This window comes from Trichechus manatus, unplaced genomic scaffold (assembly GCF_000243295.1).
Source record: "Trichechus manatus latirostris isolate Lorelei unplaced genomic scaffold, TriManLat1.0 scaffold00174, whole genome shotgun sequence".
Lineage (NCBI taxonomy): Eukaryota > Metazoa > Chordata > Mammalia > Sirenia > Trichechidae > Trichechus > Trichechus manatus.
The window spans coordinates 924,489-937,996 of NW_004444110.1; the positions used below are offsets into that span (position 1 = coordinate 924,489).

Genomic DNA, 13,508 nt, shown 5'->3' on the forward strand with positions numbered 1-13,508 from the left:
GGCTGAGTTCTTTATCTCTTCATTTGATGTTCTAGGGTTTCAGGATTGTTGATTCTCTGTTTGGCTTAGTTTTTCGGATCTTTGCTGTGGAGGGACGGCGTGGTGCTTCTGCCTAGAGCGCCATCTTGCCGGACTCTCTCTCTAGGCCATCTTGATTTGAAATTGTCAGATCTTGTGTGGAATAAATGAATTAATATGTATAATACATTTAAGAAACAGATATTGGCACATGCTAAGTGTTCAATAGGTATTAACTATAGCAATTATGATGATGATGACATTCAGCAAATTGGAATATGTAGATTTAGTAGAAAATGCAAGGTCTTTTAAAGATTATATGTGTTGGATTACTGCATCATATTTCAAGTTGAGAGGTAGGGGTAATAACCAAAAGCACTAGATAATGGTGACTTTATTTTTAAACTATTGTCCTTTAAACGTAAATTCAAATGAAGTGTATGGTAGTTCATATTCAAACGACGGGTGCAACATTTATTGTCTTGTAAACACTCTTTGACCTAAGTCAGTTTGTTTTCATACAAATGTCCTGTGATTTGAAACTAATTATTCCTTCCTTCGTTCATTTAAGAAGCATTTATTGAATGCTTACCTCATAGCTGACACAGTGCTGGGCCTGAATACCAAGATCAACAAGACCTAGACCTCCCTCAGAGAATTCAAAATCTCTGAGATACAGTAAACAGGCATTTAAAAACAGAAAAATTGCAAAACATAGTGATAAGTGCTTTATTGATGATATCATGGTACTTACTGCAAACTTGGTGTTACAGCTCTGATTCTGGGGTTGGGGTACATGACCAAGGCCTACACCAGTCAACACTACTGCAGTTCCTACTGCTATTGTGATTGGGTTAGGGAGTAGGCATGGGACCAGGAAGAGTCATTGAGCTACAAGGAGATTTGGGGTGAAATTTCTGGACATTTAGCTTTCTTGTCAGACCCTAAACAGAGTGGGTGTAGGACCTGGAACTCTGTCACCATCTTGCTACCTGGGGAAACATGAGACTGAAGGTAACATAGGAAATGGCTTTGCTGAAAGACAAAGCCAAGTCTGGCCCTGAAAATATATATGGTCAGAGTCTCATGCTTGGCCTAAAGGCAACTTACTTCTGGCGTTTATAGCTAATGAGTGTCAGTACATTACCTTTATTTAGGCCAACTTATGTTGATATTTTATCACATAGTATGAAAAAATTTGAACTTAATGTGGAGTTGGAAGTTAGAAAAACATCATAAACAGGAATCATCAGACCACAATGATATTTTAGAATATAAGTTTTGGGTTATCATCTCTCTCTACCACTATCAGCTCTTCAAAGGCTGAGGTCATATCTGCCTTGACTGTTTCTTCATATCCAGGGGATAGTCCACTGTCTGGCACCAAAAAGAACCCAAACTTGGTGCCATGGAGTGGGTTCCGATTCATAGCTACCCTATAGGACAGAGTAGAACTTCCCCATAGGGTTCCCAAGGAGTGGCTAGTGAATTCAAACTGCTAAACTTTTGGTTAGCAGCTGAGCTCTTAACCACTGTGCCACCAGGGCTCCAGTGTCTGGCATACCACATCTTAAGTAAATATCTCTTGACTGAAATGGAGAAGGAAAAACAAAGACATGAAGAAAAAAGTAAAAAAGACTTTGAAATAATGTTCATATTGTGTCCTGAGGAACTGAGATATGGTGATAGATGATTAATAACAGAAAGAACTGTAGCTGCAAAGACAATTGGAAGAGCTTGTTAGAGAAATAAGATGTTGTTACTTTGACTAACACATATGCCAAGAGTGGACTTGTTCAGTATTAAGTGATGAGGGAAAAAATTCCAGCCTCTAGCCTTTTTTGGAACACACAGAAGATCAAACGATAACTTAAATTTTTCTGAAGACTTACACTTTTTTTTTAAAGATAAGATAAATGAACAAGATAACAAAATACAAAATAAGGGTAGCAAGAGTTTTAAAATAAGTATAAAATAAAATAAATTATGTGCTGAAGGGCAGAAGAGTGAAATGTGAAGAGACTAGTTCCAGGAAAAATCATATTTGGTAAGTATAAATTCATCTTGGGTTTGGAAGGAGAAAGTATAAATTGATATGACAGCTAAAAAAAAGATACTTATATTTCACAAAAAATTTTTTATTTTACTTTGAAGTAGGCAATACATGCAAACATTACAAAATTATAAAATCAAACACTTCGAGGTACAGAGTAGCAGAGGTGGGGGTCTAGAGAACACGCTTTCAGGGGACATCTAGGTCAATTGGGCATAACAAAGTTTATTAAGAAAATGTTCGGCATCCTACTTTGGCAAGTGGCGTCTGGGGTCTTAAAAGCCTGAAAGCGGCCATCTAAGATGCATCAATTTGTCCCAACCACTTGGAGTAAAGGAGAAGGAAGAACACTAAAGACATGAGAAAGTATTAGCCCAAGACACAGAAAGGGTCACATAGACCAGAGACTTCATCAGCCTGAGACCAGAGGAACTGGATGGTGCCTGGCAACCACCAACGACTGCCCTGACAGGGAACACAACAGACAGTCCCTGATGGAGCAGGGGAAGGGCGGGATGCAGAACTCAAATTCTAGTAAAAAGACCAGACTTAATGGTCTAACTGATAGTGGAGGAATCCCAGAGAGCATGGCCCCTGGACTCTCTGTCAACCCAGAACTGAAACAATTCTAAGGCCAACTCTTCAGACAAAGATTGGACTGGACTGTGGGACATAAAATGATACTCATGAAGAGTGTGCTTCTTAGCTCAAGTAGATACATGAGACTAAATGGGCAGCTTCTGTCCAGAGGTGAGATGAGAGGGCAGAGAGGGTTAGGAGCTGGTTGAATGGACACGGGAAATCAGGGGTGGAAAAGAGGAGTGTGCTGTCACAGTATAGGGAGAGCAATTAGGGTCACATAACAATGTATGTATAAATTTTTGTATGAGAGACTGACTTGAATTATAAACTTTCACTTAAACTACAACAATTAAAAAAAAAAGGGTATACAGTGAAAGACAAATCTTTCTCCAACCCCATCCTGGGCCAGGACTCCCAGTTATTTCTCCCATCCAATGACAGTCACTGTTATCAGTTCCTTCAACATTTGTACATATGTATCTTATGAATAAAAACAGTATATATATAATATGCATATGTATATATTCAGAAATTATTTTACACTATGTACCACTGACCAAAAATATTTATTTTTGTACAATTCAGTTTTTTGATCACTATGTTTTTTAAAGTCAATTTGTTGGCTTTGGCCTATTGTCAATTATTTTTCATACATACACATGTATTTTTCACTTTTCACCTTATATTACATATACTGTAGATCATCTCATATCAGTGCATTTAGAGGTATCGCATTCTTTTTCTCTGTTCCATAATTTTTCAATTAGTCTTCTGAAAGTGGGCATTTTTAGGTTATTGACAATTGTGATGGTTAAGATTGGGTGTCAGCGTGGCTGGGCCCTGATTCTCAGTGTTTAAATGTGATCACTCCCATGATTGAATATACTGTGAGTAGTCAATCAGATGAAAGGGAATTTCCTTGGGGGTGTGTCCTGCATCTGAATATAAGTAGACATTCTGGCTTTTTGCTCACTCTGGATTCTGTGGCTGCCTCCTGTCGTCTCATCTCCGGTTCTTGGGACTTGAGCTGTCAGCTTATCTGCTGAAGGTGGGATTCGTTGATCTTCACAGCCTGTGAGCAGAGCCTTGCTCTCTGACCTGCCGATCTTGGGATAGCCAGCTTCTGCAGCTGTGTGACTTGGGAGAGGCCTCTACCCTGATCCACGGACTTGGGACTTTCTAGCCTCTACAATCGTGTGAGCTGTTTCCTTGATATAAATCTCTCTCTATATATATTTATACGCTTTCCTGGTTTTGCTTCTCTAGAGAACCCAGCCTAAGACAACAATCTTTTACTTTTATGAACAATGTGGCAATGGATAGCTTGTACATTTTGGTCATATGTAAAGATATCTGTATGATTCATTTCTAAAAGTGGAATTGCTGAGTCAAAAGATGTGGACATTTAAAAATTTAAAAAGATATTACTGTATTGCTCTCCATTGAGGCTAAATCCATTCATATACCTACCAGCAAAGTGTGAGGGTGCCTGTCTCCCAAAGTCCTTTTCAACACAGAGTTACCAAATTTTTTAAGCTTTGTTAACCAAAAAGTCTTTAACTGACCTTTCTCTTCTTATAAGAATGAAGATTATCTTTTTTAATCTTTTATGCCCCATTGTATTTCCTTTTCTGTGAAATATATGTTTATATCTTTTGCTCATTATGTTGTTGGTTTCGCTTATTGATTTTTAGGACATTATATGTTAGTTTAAGGAGCTACAGTGGCACAGCGGTCAAAGTGCTCAGCTGCTAACTGAAAGGTCGGTGGTTCAAACCCACCAGCCACTCTGCTGGAGAAAGATGTGGCAGTCTGCTTCCATGAAGATACGGGGCAGTTCTACTCTGCCTTATAGAGTCGCTGTAAGTGCAGCAGCAATGGGTATGTTATTTTAAAGCTCAAATCATAAATAGGAAATGGGCTTTTTCTAGTGGATTAAAAGATGGATAAAACTTCCTCTTTAAAAATAGGTGCTCAGCTCCTCTATTTTATCAGCTTTAAGACAGGCAATTGTGGTTTTCCTGAAGTATATTTTGCTGTTTTGTTCAACTTAAACAACTATCATTTGTTTCCTTTAGCATTGGTGGCTCCTGGGACACTTGTGCATGACAGAGTCTTGAATTGCATCCTGTCTTGGCTAGGGGTAAATGAAATGAAACAGATCATTTTAGCTGGCAGGTATATTGGGAAATTATATAGGAATCAATTGTTTTGTTTTTTGTTTATATGGACTTACCGATGTTATTGGTTTTTGAGTATGTGAGAGAACTGACTACAAATTTAGCATCCTGGTGTCATAAAAGGTGCATAACAATTTGGGGAATACATAAAGATTTTAAACAATTATTAAATGATAGCTAAATTATTAATTTATTGTTAAATTACTAAATTATAGTTCAAAAAAACCTAGCTTCTAAACTAAGCATTAAAACTCTCTTTAATATATTGAACTTGGTGGCATTTAGTTCCTTTATGCATTAAAACTACAACAATATGCAGCTTTAACATCTTTGTTTTTAATATTATCTACACCATAGTTTTGGTTTTACTGCTACTGTTCTGTAGCAGTACTATGATTATTTTGGAAAACAATTTTCTTTACTTGGCTTTAGTATGGAATAGTGCAAAATAATGGGTGTCGGAGTCAGACGCGCTGGAGTTCAAGTTCTGGTTCCACTTCCTAACTTATGTGATTTTGCCAAGTGATTAAACTTCTTTATGCCTCAGTTTCCTCATCTTAAAGTGGTATTTACATTACGGGTTTGTTGTGAGAATTAAATGAAATACTATACATAAGGCAGTTAGCCAACTGCCTACCAGTTAGTATGTATTTAATAAATCCCTACTGTTAGTATTCATAGCACTTATGAAGAAAATTTTATTCAATCCTAGTGTAAAACATTTTCATGGTGAAAACACCTATCCAAATAGAATGAAGCTAGGTTAGGTTACTTTGGTGGCTACTTCTGTGGATGATTTTGAAAGCAACCCCTCTTTAAGCCTGAAGATTTTTCATTGTCTTTAGGGTTTTTACTTAAAAGTGAAATATCCCCCAGAATGAGGTGAAGAGTATGACCATGAGGACTTGCTTTAATCGGATTCAGAGGCTACCTCTGGATGTGAGCCTGTGAATGGAAAATGAGAGGACCAAGGGGGAGAGAGAAAGAAGAGATGAACTCTACCTTCTCACCTTGGGCCCACCTTAGAAAATACCGCTCTTTTAGCAGGTCAAAAGAAAGGCGAGACAAAGAAAATCTAACACCTTTAAAAAAATCATCAGCCCACACAAAAACCTGCACATAATTGTTAACAGTAGCTTTATTTGTAATAGCTGCAAACTGGAACAACCAGAATGTCCCTCAATAGGTGAAGGGTTAAACAAATTATGGTACATTCATACCATCAAATACTACTCAGAAGTAAAAAAGAAAGAATTATTGATACGCGCAACAACTTGGATGGATCTCAAGGGCATTATGCTGAGTGAAAAAAGCTAATCTCAAAACATGGCATACTGTATGATTTCATTTATGTAACATTCTTGAAATGAAAAAAATTTACAGAAATGTGGTTGTCAGGGGTTAGAGATGATAGGGGTAGGTCAGTGTGTGTGACTATAGAGGGGGAGCATGAGGGAAATCTCTGTGGTAATAGGATAATTCTGTATCTTGATTATGGTGATGGTTACATGAATTGATACATGTGATAAAATGACATAGAGCTATATACACACATTGTACCAATGACAAATTCTTGGTTTTTGATATCATAGTGTAATTATGTAAGATGTGACCATTGGGGGAAACTAGGTGAAGGATATATGCGATCTCTCTGTACGATCCTTGCAACTACCCTTGAAGCTATAATTATTTCAAAATGAAATATTTTTTTATACGTAAAGAAAATCATTAAAGGGCTTTCATTGTTAGAGCAATACTTACTGAATTCTCTGGAGGCAGCTGCTTTGGTGCCCTTATTTTAGTGGCAGTGACATGCTGTCAGTGCAAGTAGCAAAGACTGGAGTAGTAAAGGGTGTAAGCCTTGCAATGCAAAGTTAGTGAGGAAAATGAAGGTCAGAGTGCTTAATGATTTTCACAATGTTAAAGGCCTTTAGAATAAAAAGTCTCTTAAAATAAGTAATGCATTTTTATGACGTCTAATTCACGTCTGTAGTTACAGGGCCAATCTAGGTCACACAGATGGAAAGGAAGTAGAGGCAGAAGGCTCCAGATTCCTGCAGTCCACTCAGGTGGTTAGACGAAGACCACAGTGAATTTCACATGCCTCTCCTCTCTCCACTCTTAACTCTTTCCCTTAGCTCCAGGCCAACTTAGTTTCAGTTTAGTTTTTGATTTAGGGAAACTGAAACACATCCAAGTCATTTCTAGGCAAGAGAACTAGCACTGGGGCAATTTTTCTCTTGGGCAAATGTGGTAGTTTGGCTGTAGAAGACTTGAATCTTGTGGAAATCCTGGAGCCTTGTTAGGGAACAAAGATTTGGAATGACTAGAGTTCTAGACTTTGAAAAAGACCATTGAAATTGGTTTCTTTGTACTGGTACAGAAATGAACTCTAAAGAGTTAAATAAAGGAGGTAGGAGGAGTGTCGGCTGGCAGGTGGGAGTAACTAAATAGGTGTATGCTTTTCTTTTCTTGGCTTTTATCCAGCTGTTTCATAAATGTCTCTGCCTGGCCTCCATTTCCTTACATGAAACACAAGTTAATCATGTTATCTCAGTATTTAAGCTTTTCTGGCTTTATCTTAAATTTGGTTTCATATCTGTTGCTTTTGAGGTAACAGTGGGACTCTTATGTGGAAATGTTAAGAGATGTGGTACTTCAGCTCAGGAAAGGAGTCAGAACTACAGATTTAGACATTCAGAATTTGAGAGACATCTGTAGTTAGAGAGCCGCTCTTGGTCACAGAGATGGGAAGGAAGGAAGTAGAGACAGAAACCTCCAGATTCCCACAGTTCACTCACATGGTTCGATGAAGGCCACAGTGAGTTTCACCAGTATTCATATCGCACACTGTAGTGCTTAAGAGGATGAACCTCGGAGTTACACTGCTTGGGTCCAAATCCTGGCTCCCCAGTTGGCAAGTTATTTAATCTCTCTGTGCCTTAGATTTTCAATTTATAAATTGGGGATAATAAGAGTACCTACCTCAGAGGGTTTTAAGAGGATTAAATCAGCCAGTAAAGTGCTTAAAAACAGTGCCTACTGTTGTTAGGTGCCTTCAAGTCGGCCCCCCGACCCAGGACAACCCAGGTGTAACAGAATGAAACGCTGCCTGGGACTGCACCACCCCTATGATTAGTTGCGGGCTTCACTGTTGTGATCCATAGGGTTCTCATTGTCTAATTTTTAGAAGTAGTAGATTGCCAGGCAGTCTTCATTTGGAATCTCCACTGAAACCCGCCTCATATCACAGGAACAAGCAAGGCTCCATGGCAGAGGGGTAGTGGTTATGCATGAGGTGCACTGGCTGGGAATCAAACTTGGGTCATCCTCACGGAAGGTGAGAATTACTACTAGTGAACCAACAGTGCTTCCTTTAAGCTAAACATCAAGAGTTTGCTATTGCTAGTACATTACCATTCTGCACTTCTAGTTGCTTCATAACCCACATTTCTCCACCCAATCTAAAGCCTCCAAAGAGCTAAGACAGTTTTCCACTTTTCTCTTTCTAATACCAAACCGAAAAACTAAACCTCTTCCTGCTGAGTCGATTCCGACTAACAGCGACCCTACGGGACAGTGTAGAACGGCTCCAGAGTTTCCAAGGCTGTAAATCCTTATGGAAGCAGACTGCCACATCTTTCTCTGTGGAGCAGCTGGTAGGTTCGAAATGCTGACCTTTCGGTCAGCAGCCAATCACTAAAGCATTGTGTCACCACGTCTTCTAACACAATCTGTACATAACAAGTGCACAAAATAAATGTCTGTGGTAAGCCTCTAACCCCAGTAAGTTGTTAGTCTTGGTTCACCCCCTAAATAATATTAAGAACCTCTTTAAAAAAAAAAATGGGGATCAAACCACTTTTCTTTCATGTAGTAATAATAGACTTGGGCTTAGTTGAGCAACTTGGCCGTAGCAGTATTTCACACAATCTACCATTGTTGCTAAGAGCATAAAAGCATTTGTCTCTATTTCGTGCCGATTTATCTCACGTCAAAGTCCCTGTCTGATTCTTTTTTTTTTGTTTGTTTAGTCTCCTTTTCCTAAGTGGTCTCAGCGGTCTTCTGGCCTCAGAAAGGCCAGTAACTTTTCCTTTTGGATGGATAGAAAAATGAATTTCAAACTCGCCCCAATCTTCGCCTCACTATCCAGGCTCCGCCCACAGCCCGGCGGGGGAGGTGACAGAGGAAAGGGGCGGGGCGACGTCGGATTCCTGGGCGGGGCTCAGGCAGCGTGCCTCAAGGCGCCGGCGCCGCTGACGTGTGACGTCGCCGGTTGACGCAGCCGCAGTGCCGCCCGGCCCTCTGCTCCGACCCCTCCCCTTCTCCTCCGCCCCCCTTGGTGTCTGTGGCTACGGCCCGGGGCTGGACGTGGGGCTGCGGGCCCGGCGGCGAGCTAGAGGGTGTTGGCCGCGGACAGTGCTCCGCAGGCCGCGCCCGATTCGGCGCTGCTGCTGCCGCCGCCGTCCAGCGCCCTCGGCTAGTCCGCGGAGAGAGGCCAGAGCGGTTCCAGGCCGCCCGGCGCTCGCCCAGGTGAGAGGACGGGTAGGGCCGGCCAGGGTTGGAGTGGGAAGCGCTTTTTCCAGCGTCTCTGGAGATCATCTGGTTCGTAGTCCCGGAGGTGGCTGCCTGCTGCGGCGGCGGCTCTTCCCATATACCTTTCCCATCGTTACCTGCAGCACTGGGGACCCGTAGAGTGGGTGTGGGTGGTCAGTGGGAAGGCCAGAAGGGCCATGACAGGCAGCTTGTTGGAGGCTCGGATGCAGGAGCAGCCCCTGGGATGGTGATAAGGCGGGTGGGCGGTGCCCCACTTGCGGGAGAGTGGACTTCTCGGGCAGGACTGTGCGAGCACAAGCTCAGGCTTCGTCTTTGTCAGCAGCAGCACTTCGCTGCAGATGACCCAGGCGTGATGTGTGTTGTATTCTGAATTGGTGCTTGCTGCGTCTACACGATGGAAGAGTACGTTTGATCTTTTGGTCAAAGGAAGGTGAAAGGAAGTTGATTTTCCTTCCGGAGAGTATTAATTGTCTCCCCCCTACCCCCATGGCTTTATTTTTGATAGTAGAAAGTTAGGGACCTTTGTTACGAGGCAGGAATCCTTGTAAATTTCCTTTGTAAAGAAATCGTGAGTTTTGTAACCATCCAGGCGTTTAAGTTCCAACCGGTTTCCTGTAGCTGCTTTCACAGTGTGCGTAGCAATGAAGCTGATTTATTCTAAAAACACAGAGCATGAAAATAGATGAACTAACTAGAATATTTTATATAACTTCTGAATGGTAGGTGCTTTTTGGACTTATATTATCTCATTTAATCATCATAACAGTCCTATCATGTAAGGTCTATTATTCCCATTTTATAGATGAAGGAGGTAAGGCCCATAGCCCTGAAGTCACTTATCCAAATAACCTGACTCCAGTTTACTGTTTCTTAATCAGTGTGCTAGATCGCCTTTAAGTATCTTCAGAGTTTGCAAGGTGACTTTCATAAACATGTCATTCAATGGCAAGTGTGCCAGGTGCTAGGAATAGGAAACAAATTGAGGCGCTGTGTTTGCCAGCAAGGACACAACAGTTTGAGAGAAAAACTTTCCCAAAGCCACACTTTGAGAGGTTATAAAGCTAGGATTTGATCTCCTGAACTTTCTGACTCCCAAACCCTTGCTCATTCCATAAATATGGTGGTTTTGAAACCTTTGGAAGGCTGTAGTTTGGAACTTGTGGTCTTATTCTAGATTTAGGAGTATTTCTTACTTGGAAGTGTTAGAGAAGCAAATGTAGTACTAGACTAACGTAAAAGAGTTCCGTGTGTGTATGTTTGTGTATGTGTAAAATCAAATCATTTAATCTGAAGTGAGGACACTGTTGATAAAGCCAGAATACCTTGTGTAATTGGTTAAAATAAAGCCAGAATACCTTGTGTAATTGGTTAAAATTCTGTTCTTTTCAGATTCGTTAAGATGACACACTATAAAAGGGACTTCTGAAGATAAGGAGAAGGAAAAACACAACATTGCAGGGTAAATATTTACTTAAGTATTTTTGACTAAGTTTTTGAAAAATCTAATTTCTAGTCAGAGTTTAGATAGAGGAAATCTGACTTTCTGCTTCAGTTGTGGTTTAATCTGCTTATATGATCAGGGAAATGGGGGTGGGGTGGTGGTGCATAATATGACCTGCTAATCATTTTACCTGACTTTTGAACTGTTGATATCTGACTGACAATTTAATCATGTGCACAGCCTGTATATTGGCAGACGAAAGCCAAGGGAAGTCTTGGCTTGAATTATCTATCAGTTATGCACATCCTTTGCCTCTGTTGCTTGCTTATTAATCTGCTCACGCTTTTGAGGAGTTTTAAAAAGAAATGAAGAAAGTGAATTGACTTTTGGTTTGTTCTTCATAGACTACTGCATATGGCTGGTCTCTAGTATATTTTTTATTATGAGTTCTATGGAGAATAGTAGGAAACATGGTTAAATATGGTTGAGAAACAATTTCATTCACTTCATAAATATTTATTGGGTGCCATATGTTAGTCATTATTCCAGGCTGCTAGTAATAAAGTAGTGGTCATTCATGGCCTTGGAGAGTACTAGAGTAATGAATATTTTTCCCTAGGAAATAACATTTTTGTGAATTCATACATTTTCTTGATTTTATACACAAGGATGTTTTGGTTTATATAAAAGACTAGGGGATGAGCACTAACTGCATAGTAAACGTTCCTATTTATAGTAAATCTTTCATATTATTTTAGGCAGTACAGCAAGGTATTCTACTAGTGCTGCTTTAAGGTATAGTAGGAAACTAGGACTCTATTGATTTCATTTTAGTAGACAGTTTTTCATGTTAAGGATAGTGACAAAATTTCAAAATTTCATGGGAAGTGAGGAAAATTAATTTGAGAACATTGCGGGGGGGCTTATATATGACAGATAGAAGTGACATGGTTGGATAGGCAACCATCTGAATCATGAATTAGAGAGAGGGGAGCTTAGAGCATGGTGGTCAGTTAGAGGCTATTGTAATTATCTGGGTGGGGAATGGAACTAGAAGTAAAGCTGTGCAAATGGGAATTAAGAGATGGGGATAGATTAACTAGATGTGAATGAGATAGAATGGGTAGAATTTAGTGGGCTTGAGGGAAGGTGGAGTCAGGGTGATTTTTAGCAGCTATCATGTTCATGCCCATAATTAATGTTTAATAAAATATTCATGGAATGAATGAAATGAATTCTCTGATATCTGTCTTGGAGAATTGACTGAATTCTGGAGCCATTTTCTGAGATAAGGAGTATAGGAAGAGAAATAGATTGGGAACACGGTTGGAGGGGATGAGTTTAGTTTGGGGTTATGTTTGAGGCATTTGTGATTTCCAGGAAATGTCTTTAGGCAGTTGTATGTATGGATCTAAGTTAAGAAAGACCCAGCTTGTGATATAAATTTTGGAGTCATAGTTTATAGATGATAGTTAAAGGCAGTGGGAATGAATGAGATTACCCAGGGAGAAAATGTAGAGTGATAACAGAAGAGAAATGAGGATGGGAAACAATAACATTTAAGGGTTAGATGGAGGAAAAACACACCTCAAAGGAGATGGAGGAGTAACCAGGGAAGTCGGAGAAAACCACGAGAGTCACAGAAGTCAGCGGAAGAGCCAAGTTTGGAGGAAAGGAATTAGTATTAGGCATCTCTGAGCAGCCAAATAAGATGAGGACAACAGAAATACCCACTGGATGTCTCAGTTAAGAAATCTTTGTTGATCTGAGCAAGAGCAATTATACAAGTGGAACCAATTCACAGTGGGTAAGAAATAAGAAAGTTGAAACTGCTAATGGTATTTACTCTTAAAGTTTCGTAAATGGAATAAAGACAGGATAGGTAGAGATATAAGTTTTAGAGAGGGTTTTGTTTTTTAAAGGTATGGAGATATGAGCATATTTGCAATGTTTGCCAGCAGAGGGAGAATTTGAAGATATAGGAATGAAGGTACATAACTGGTGGAGCAGGGTCACTCACCAAGCTGAAAGGGATGGAACATGAATGTGGAGGTCAAGGATACTTTAGATAGACTTCTACTGGGACTGGAGGGAAGGAGGTGGTGGTAATTTTATGGGTGCAAAGAAAGAAGGCAGGGTGGAGTTGCTCTATAAAGTCCATGCTAGAGACTCCCATTTGTGGTTGTTGTTATTAATTGCTGTCCAATCAATTCCGACTCACGGGGTAGAGGAAATGGTTCACTTGTGACTGTTAGTCATTTTTCATGTGATATTCCTGAGCTCTGATCTTTTGGTAAGTGAAAGAGGAGTAGAGTGATGGTAGTTTCGCTTAAGATGACAGGTATAAACCATCAGGGTAGACATACCTTGGAGATATCTTGCAAAATTACCTTTCTCTCATATCCTGTATTAGTTATCTAGTGCTGAGTAACAAATTACCCTAAAACTTTGTGGCTTAAGATGACAAATATTATCTCAGAGTTTCTGTGGGTCAGGAATTTGGGAGTGACTAAAGTCAGCACTTCTGGCTCAGGATCTCTCATGAGGTTGCAGCCAAGATGTTCACTGAGACTATATTCATCTGAGGGCCTAACTGGGGCTGGAGGATTTGCTTCCATGACAGCTCACTCATCTGTCTGTTGGCTAGAGGTCTCAGTTCCTCACCACATGGACCTCT

The 13,508-nt window shown here is 40.2% G+C and overlaps 1 protein-coding gene across 9 annotated transcripts in view; it reads left to right on the plus strand.

The window, feature by feature from the left end:
* The first annotated feature begins 4,421 nt into the window (after positions 1-4,421).
* Positions 4,422-13,508, plus strand: part of BLTP1 (bridge-like lipid transfer protein family member 1) — a 249,850-nt gene continuing 240,763 nt past the window's right edge. For 7 of the 9 annotated variants that reach the window (XM_023741141.1, XM_023741149.1, XM_023741145.1 and 4 more), the window contains exons 1-2: positions 9,159-9,366; positions 10,780-10,849. The gene's annotated coding sequence lies outside the window, so the exon portion shown is untranslated. Of the gene's footprint in view, positions 4,535-9,158; positions 9,367-10,779; positions 10,850-13,508 lie in introns of those variants that run through there. The other 2 variants (XM_023741142.1, XM_023741148.1) reach the window with 1 other exon arrangement.